Source organism: Chenopodium album, chromosome 22 (genome assembly GCF_948465745.1).
Source record: "Chenopodium album chromosome 22, dcCheAlbu1.1, whole genome shotgun sequence".
NCBI lineage: Eukaryota > Viridiplantae > Streptophyta > Magnoliopsida > Caryophyllales > Amaranthaceae > Chenopodium > Chenopodium album.
This window is the reverse complement of record NC_137855.1, coordinates 28,386,065-28,394,291: the sequence shown is the minus strand read 5'-3', so window position 1 is coordinate 28,394,291 and position 8,227 is coordinate 28,386,065. Positions and strand designations below refer to the sequence as shown.

Here is an 8,227-nt window from a genome sequence, read left to right as displayed (position 1 = left end):
TTGATTCCTGAAATTTATTTTGGCAATGATTTAGAATGAGCGGATAAGACTCGAAAAATTCTAAGTATTTCATGTGCGTAATTTTGATTAACAATATTGTCATATGCATAAAAAAGGTCCTCATTGGATAGACCATCCGAAACGAGTCAAAAACATAGGATTTTACACGTAGGAAATTTGAGAAATTTCTTTCACAACTAGAATCGAAATAATACTGCGAAATCTGGAAAATTCTAAGAACATAGATACCTGCTGCGCCATGTAGGAACTAGCATCTAGAAAACAGAGACCGTCGCCTGTAAAGAGCTTTTGTCACCTGGCGACAAAGTGGTTTTAGGTGTTGATGATGATGGTATGATCGATGATGATGATGACATGATATGGAGTGGCTTTATTTGTTTTGTTTGTTCCGTGATGATGATGATGGTATGATGAATTGTGGATTAATCTCAAGATTATCTTTGTATGTATACATATTTGCCAATAAATGACATATATAAGACAATAAAAAGTAACATACAAGCCAATTGATGTCTGATATTAGTCAACATTAGAGACGTATTAGACATTAATAAACGTATTAGCCAACAAAAGATACATATATATCAGCCAACAAGAGAAATATATTAACCAACAAAATTTACAAATAAGCCAACAGAAGGAACATATCAGCCAACAAAAGGATTAATTCAGTAAAGAAAAGCAACATGTAAGCCAACAAAATGAAACATATAAGCCAATAATTATAATATACATATCAACGAACAAAATAAACACATCATCAAACTAAAGAAACATATAACCCAAATGATGTTTAATATCAGCTAACAAAAGGAAAAAAAATATCAGCTAACAAAAGGAATATATTAGCCAACACAAAAACCATATCAACTAACAAATGAAATATATCAGTCCACACATGAAACATATCAGCCAACGGGTCGATAAAACATATCAGTCAAGCTAAGCCTCCTGCACCAAACAGTTTGTGCGTCCGTACGCACGCTGATATGTCCATTTTATATATTATTTTACCCCCGTCCCTTGGTCATAATTAGTAGTGCTTTTGGCTCCTTAGAGCCACTTTTAATACTAATATGTGTTTTCTAGTGTTTTAGTAGTTTTGGTTAAGTTTTGTAGGGAATTGCACTTTTGGAGTATTTTCCCGGGGTTTTATTGAGCAACTACGAGTATTGGAGGAGCACGACCATCTTTTGTAGCCCAAGATCGGTTAGAGCCATTAAGCCGGTGATTAAGGGCTCAACTTATGTGAAGACAAGGCTTTTGGACCGAATGATTAAAGCCCCAAAGAGGATATTTGGTTTGGGCCAAGTTACAAGCCCAAACGAGAAGTCCAAGTAGCCCGAAGGGCCCGATGGTCCGCCCGATCTCGCGCCCGATCGGGCGCGTGTTTCTGGAGGACGTTTTAAGCGTCGTTTTAAGTTTGTTTAAGCTTAGGATTCTCTAGTTAGTATAAGTACGCTTTTGTTAAGCGAGTTTAGTATTCTTTTCTCCCTTCCCTTACCTTTTACTCTCTTTCTCTCTCCTCTTAAACTCTTAGTATTAGTTTCTCTTTCTACAACTCTTGGTTTAATTCCATCTCTTATTCCTTTAACTTTGGTAACAATTTCTTCTTCCTTAATCTCATTTATTTATTTTATTTCTTTTACTATGACTTGTTTAATTGCTTTGATTAGTTTAGATTTAATTATGTGTGAGTAGTTCTCTTTCTAGGGTTTGTGGGGATCCATAAATAATATGAAGGGATAATTTATTATTATTAATTGTCAATGCTTGATATTAACTTCCTATTGATTGATTTAATGTTATGCGGTTAGATTTAGCCAAATTTAATTCGTATGAGTTTAGCAATATTGATTCGAGATTCGAGATTGATATTTAGGCTTAGTTTCAATAGGCAGGTTAATTCATAAATGGTTAAGTCGAGATTCGAGAGATGAGATTTAATACCGGTAGATTAAATCTGTGATTGTTATACGTAGCGAAAGCCCTTTATGATCTGGTTAATTGCTGCATTGATGATTGGCTATTATTGATTACTAATATTGCATGTTAATTTCTTATTGAATTGTTTTGACGCTTTACAGCGAATTATGAATCGAGCAAATGTGATTTGTTTATAAAAGTATAGCAATATTGAATTGATGAATCGAGCAGATGTTAATTTAATATTAAAGGCTATTTTCAATAAGGACTTAGATCTAGTAAATTACGAGAGCCTGTTAGATCTATGTTGATTAATAAATTGCGAGAGCCTGTTAATCATGTTATTAAGCAATGTTGATGATTGATTATTATGTTTTACCCTGGAGTATCATTTATTGGTGAACCTGTGATCCTAGTCTTCCTTATTATTGATTTTCTCCCTAAACTTGATCCCCGTAGTATAATTCCTTTTATAATAACAAATTGGTTACTTGATAATTTAGATTATATTAATTAACTAGGAATAGAAAGACTTGTTTCTCTGTGGATTCGACCCTACTTTCCTATCTACTTTAGTTAGAGGACTTAGGTAATTACTTTTGATTAGGTGATACGACTTCAGCCTGTCAAAATTTGGCGCCGTTGCCGGGGAAACGGTTTTATTTTTATTTCTGATTGTCTTTGTAGTCTAAATTATTTTCTTTCGTCCTAGAGAACGTAAGTTCTTTGGGACAGTGCTCATATTTGTCGTCTAGTTCTTTGTTTATGACCAGGTATTCCAGATCAGGTTACATTCCATTCGATCCTGAGATCGAGCGCTCTTTCCATAGGCAAAAGAATTTGTACAGGAAAATACCGGCGAGTTCCCGTGGTGATATTCCTAGAGACCCTCCATCTGATTCTAGTGATTCAGAAACTTCATCAGAAACTTCTTCAGAACTAGAATTAGAGATGACAAGAGAACCACTTAAAAAGCTCAGCGATTATTCAATTCGCAGCCGTCCTTGACGCAATTTCCTCACCTTTCTCCTATGCCAGATTCGAGGGAGTATAGTTCAAGATCAAACCCCAGTTCATCACGATGATAGAAAGGAAGCAATTTAGTGGAGCTAAGGGTGAAGACCCAAATCTTCATATTGCCGACTAATGTCAATATTGCAACACTAAAAGGCAAGCTGGGGTCACACAAGACCAAATCAGGGATAATTCTTTTTCCTTTCTCTTTAAGTGGAAAAGCTAAATTGTGGTTTAATGGTTTGAATAGAATTGCACTTGGCACTACCAACTAGGAGATTCTTGTTTTAAATTTTTATAATAAATATTACCCTACAGAGAGAACAACTTTATTGAGAAGTGCAATTCAAAATTTTTTCCAAGAGCCAGATGAAACATTTTATGATGCTTGGGAAAGATTTAAAGATCTGCAGAGAGAGTGCCCCCATCATAATCTAGCACGGTGGCAATTGATTCAAGCTTTCTACAATGGGATTGGAAATTTCTCTAGAACAATTTTGGATTCTGCAGCTAATGGGAGGTTTATGAATCTTAATGTTGATGATGCAGGTCAGGTTATCGAAGATATGGCAATCCACAATTCCCAATATGGGAATCCTAGAGGTTTTGCAAACAAGGGAAAATACCACGTTGATTCTGTATGCTTTTTGCAAGCTCAACTAACTTCTATTTGTCAAAAATTGGATAACCTTAGTACTGCTAATTCTAATGTAGCTAATGTTTCTTCAATTGGTAATAATGCTAATGATGCTTTCTGTGAAAATTGAGGAATTGTATGTCATTGGGAACATGAGTGTAGGAGTTTCATAGAGCAGGTTAATGCTTTTCAATCCATCAAGCAAAATAACCCATACTCCAATACCTATAATCTTGGGTATCAGAACCATCCTTATCTTTCCTACCGGAGTACTAATGTGCAAAATTCCCCACCTCCACCTCCACAACAATCACAACAACAAGGACCACCACCACAACAGAAATATTACCATCCCAATGCTGGCCAGAAAAACCAACCACAAACTCCTCCACCACCTTCTGACCCAGCCTTATCAGAAATTAGAGCGACGTTAACTAGTATGCAAAAGCATATGGAGAGTAGGGACTCACAAATTGACTCAATTGTAGCCCACAATAAAGTCATAGATATTCAAATTGCACAATTAGCCGCTGCTATTCAGGTCCACTCGCAGGGAACCTTACCATCCCAACCAGTACTACCCATAGATCAGGCGTTTGCAATTACCCTCAGGAGTGGTTCACACTATGATGGGCCTCCTATGCCCAAAGATGATGAACCTATTTTAACAGAAATTGCTAATCCTGATTCCTTTATACCAAAGGATATTAATCCTAGCCCTGTAGGGCTACATGATAGTACTAATATTTCTGATGTTGCATTGTAGGGTAAAACTCCAGGGAAGGTTGTAACTTAAGTTCAACAACCAACTATCAAACTACCATTCCCCAATCGACATTTGAAAACTAAAGAGGATAAGCAGCTTGGTAAGTTCCTGGAGATGGTGAAAGATTTGCAAGTAACAGTTCCCTTTACAGAGTGAATTACACAGATTCCTGCATATGCAAAATTTATGAAAGAAATATTGACTAAAAAAAGATCTATTGGTGAGGTAGAGACTATCTCTTTCACTGCAGAATGTAGTACCATACTACAAAATAATTCTCCACCTAAACTAAAAAATCCGGGTAGTTTTTCTATCCTTTGTCATATTGGCAATCTTAAGATTGATAGTGCATTATGTGATCTGGGTGCTAGTGTTAGTGTTATGCCATTGTCTGTGTGTTCTAAGCTTAATATGGGTGAATTAAAATCTACTAATATTACTCTGCAAATGGACGATCATATTTTAAATACCCTTTAGGTGTCTTAGAGGATGTGCCTGTTACAGTAGGTAAATTTTATATACCTGTTGACTTTGTTGTTCATGACATGGATGAGGATTTGCAAACTCATATTATTTTGGGTAGACCATTCCTTAATACTGCGGGAGCAATTATAGATGTACAAGGTGGTAAATTGACACTTTCAGTAGGGGATGATAATATTATTTTTAACTTGAATAATGCCCCCACAAGCCCCATGATAGAGGAGAAGTGTTTTATCATTGATGTGGTAAAAAATAATTGTTCTAATGAGCCCCAAGCTCTTGTTAAGGATCCCTTGGTAGCGGTATCTTGTGTTGCATCTTCTACATGTAGAAAGAAGACATGGAAGGAAGAAGTAGATGAATAGAACAAGCTCTATATTGTGAAGGGCTAGGTTTTGATGATGAGGATGAGGAGCAAGGTGAACAGTGTAACACCCTAGAAATTCCTTTCCTTTAAATACACACTTTACCCTTTTTAAAATACGTTTTAGGAATATCTAAGACATTACCGTCACCGTGAAAACGGCTAAGGCAACTATCAAAGATACACAGTGGAAGACTTATTAATTAAAGACTATTTAAATAAGTCATTTCAAAAGCCAAACCAACGAAAGTAAGGTTGAAAACCAACAAAACCAAAGTCAAATAAAATCCACTACAACTTGGAACCATTTAAGGCCCTTATTCAAAACCGAATCAAACCAAACTTTTGTGTTAGTCCATAAAATAAGCATCATCAATAATCAAAGCATAAAACACATCGTAACCTAATGGAAGCTAGCATGATTCACTCTTCACTCATGCCCTGTCATGAACATGCTTCAATACCTGAAAAGTGTATCTCTACTTGCCCCCACTACTCTCCATTAAAAATGGATCATCATAGGGCCAAGATAAAGACATGGCCAAACACACACAACACACACAATCAGCAAAGCTGAGTACATAAGCGTAATTAAACACACTAACATGCTTTCTCCTATCATCACACACTTACCTCATTGCACCTGTTTACAAGCACACACAACAATCAACAAGACACTTTAACTAGACACTAAATAATCCATTTAGCGATGATTACGCATCGAACGGGTTTCCAACTATACCTCCCCCAAATAAATTGAGGTTAACTGACGCGGGAGCTAACCGTGCCAACGACAAAACCACTCAAATGTGGCGGAATTCCTGCGCATAATAATAAATAAAAAGGAATGTACAACGTCCTGTACTCCATTAGAAGTTATGGTTAAATATAAAACCCCATAACTCCCCCCATTTTTCATACTCAAGGTATATACGTTCCAAAAGTTTTGGTGCGTAATCTCTTTCACTTTACGTTATTTACATGTTATTGTACTTGGTGATGACTCTCAAAGCATAATAAATCAATCAACAATAATAATTCAATCAATCAAACATACCAATTTAATTCTTGAATATTTAACGACCACATAATATTTAATGTTGAACCTTTTTTAATTCTACCTCAGTGTCAAAGACACCTTAAACGCATAAAACACCAAAAATCCTATCCCTCGGTGTTAAAAACACCTTAAGTGCACAAAGGCACCAACGTACTTTTTATTCCTTGTGTACATAGACACTTATATAGCTCCTTCCTCATGCTTAAAGCATCAATAAAAATTATATGAACCATAATAAAATTCCTTTTCAATATTTCAAACATAATTAAACAATTAGTTTGATTAAACGTGCTCTCTATCATGCCATAAATAAACATGTTGTTCATAAATAATATTCCAAACTATAAATTTTTATTCAATAATTCATCACAAATAAATCATGATTCTCAATTAAATCACTGATAACATCCAAATCACAAATTTCCATTCCAAACCTAGCATGATATTATTTATAATCAATCAAACACATTTAGCATGCTACTACATCAACATAACTATGCTAAGTACGCGAACGTACCTTGAATACGATCTTAAAATCGCCACGACTAGTGAAAATTGCTCACTTCGAAGTCTCCTACACATTAAAATTATAATAGATTATTAAAATCCACTCTAAACAAATTTCCAGCAATATATACTATTTTAAAACCCCTCTTAAAATAATTAGAGTAAGCTGAAATTATGTTTAAAACATCATAAATAAGTCCCACTTAATGGGTAATTTAAATTCCCTTCAAAAACATAATATTAAGTGCTCTACATAAAATTCCAGCACTTTATTTTTAATTAAAACTTGCTGTAATTTAGTCTTAAAACACTTTAATTGAAGATCTAAACATTAATACATCATATTCTTTCATGAATTCATAAATCAAGAACCTAGGGTTTCAAAAATTGAGGCTTTTTAAATTAAAACCACAGCTGAAAATTAATTAGCATAGTTACAACATTCAAATATCCAAATTAAATTCCAAAACTCATTAATTACAATTAGATCTAAGCATAGATTAAATTAGAATAGGAAAGCTAAGTTTATATATATATATATGGTTCGAAAAAGGGGAACAAAAAGGGGGAGGAGGAAATGGCAGCCACCGGCTGCCGGCTGCTGGCAACGACGGCCACCTGCTGCCGGCGGCGGCACCAGCTGCCGGTGGCTGGCAGCGGTGGGGGAAAAGAGAGCAGCCGAAAAAAATAAGGGGAAGGGGAAAAGAAAAAGAAAGAAAAATAAGGAGGAGAGATAGAAAAGTTTACTTTGGGTTTTCTCCACTCTGGGCAAAGTTGATTTGCCTCACAAGTGGGATATTTATACTCCTTCTCTACTAACCCTCTTCCATAAACTTTCCTCTTTTAGATTTTCCTAAACCCTTCCCTAATAAAACTTGTTAAAATTAAACTTTCTTAAAATAAAACCCCAACTTTTATAATTAAAATAATTAAATAAACTTTCCTTTTATAATAATATTAATTAAAATACTTTAATTAAAATAATTACAACTATTTAAATACTTTATAAAATACATACTTTGAATAAAATACGTGTAAAAATACGGGGTATTACAGTCTACCCCCCTTAAATAAAGTTTCGTCCCGAAACTTGGGGAACGAAATTCAAACCTTTTTCCTTATTATGTATAATATTGTTGTACTTTTTGTCACTCATTTACTCTTTTATGTCTCTTTGAGAGCATAAATACTCAAAATACTTGTTCAAATTCGTCCAAATAGCACAAAAATAACTGAAATATAGGGAAAAAGCGCGAAATTCTACCGCATTCTACCCCCCTTAAAGAAAACGAGTTAAGCCCCCGTAACTCTACAAACCTGAAACAATTCTGGGTATTTCTTTTTCATTTCCTCCTCTGCCTCCCAAGTGGCTTCCTCATATTCTTGGTTAGACCAAAGTACTTTCACAATCTTAACATTCTTGTTGCGTGTACTACGCACTTTACCGTC

At 35.0% G+C, this 8,227-nt stretch overlaps 1 non-coding gene across 1 annotated transcript; it reads right to left on the bottom strand.

Annotated features, from left to right (window-relative positions):
- Positions 1–3,290: 3,290 nt before the first annotated feature.
- LOC145606370 (small nucleolar RNA R71) lies at positions 3,291–3,397 on the bottom strand. The gene has a single exon (XR_014105267.1). It is a non-coding gene; the product is annotated as a small nucleolar RNA R71 (small nucleolar RNA).
- Between the last annotated feature and the right edge of the window lie 4,830 nt (positions 3,398–8,227).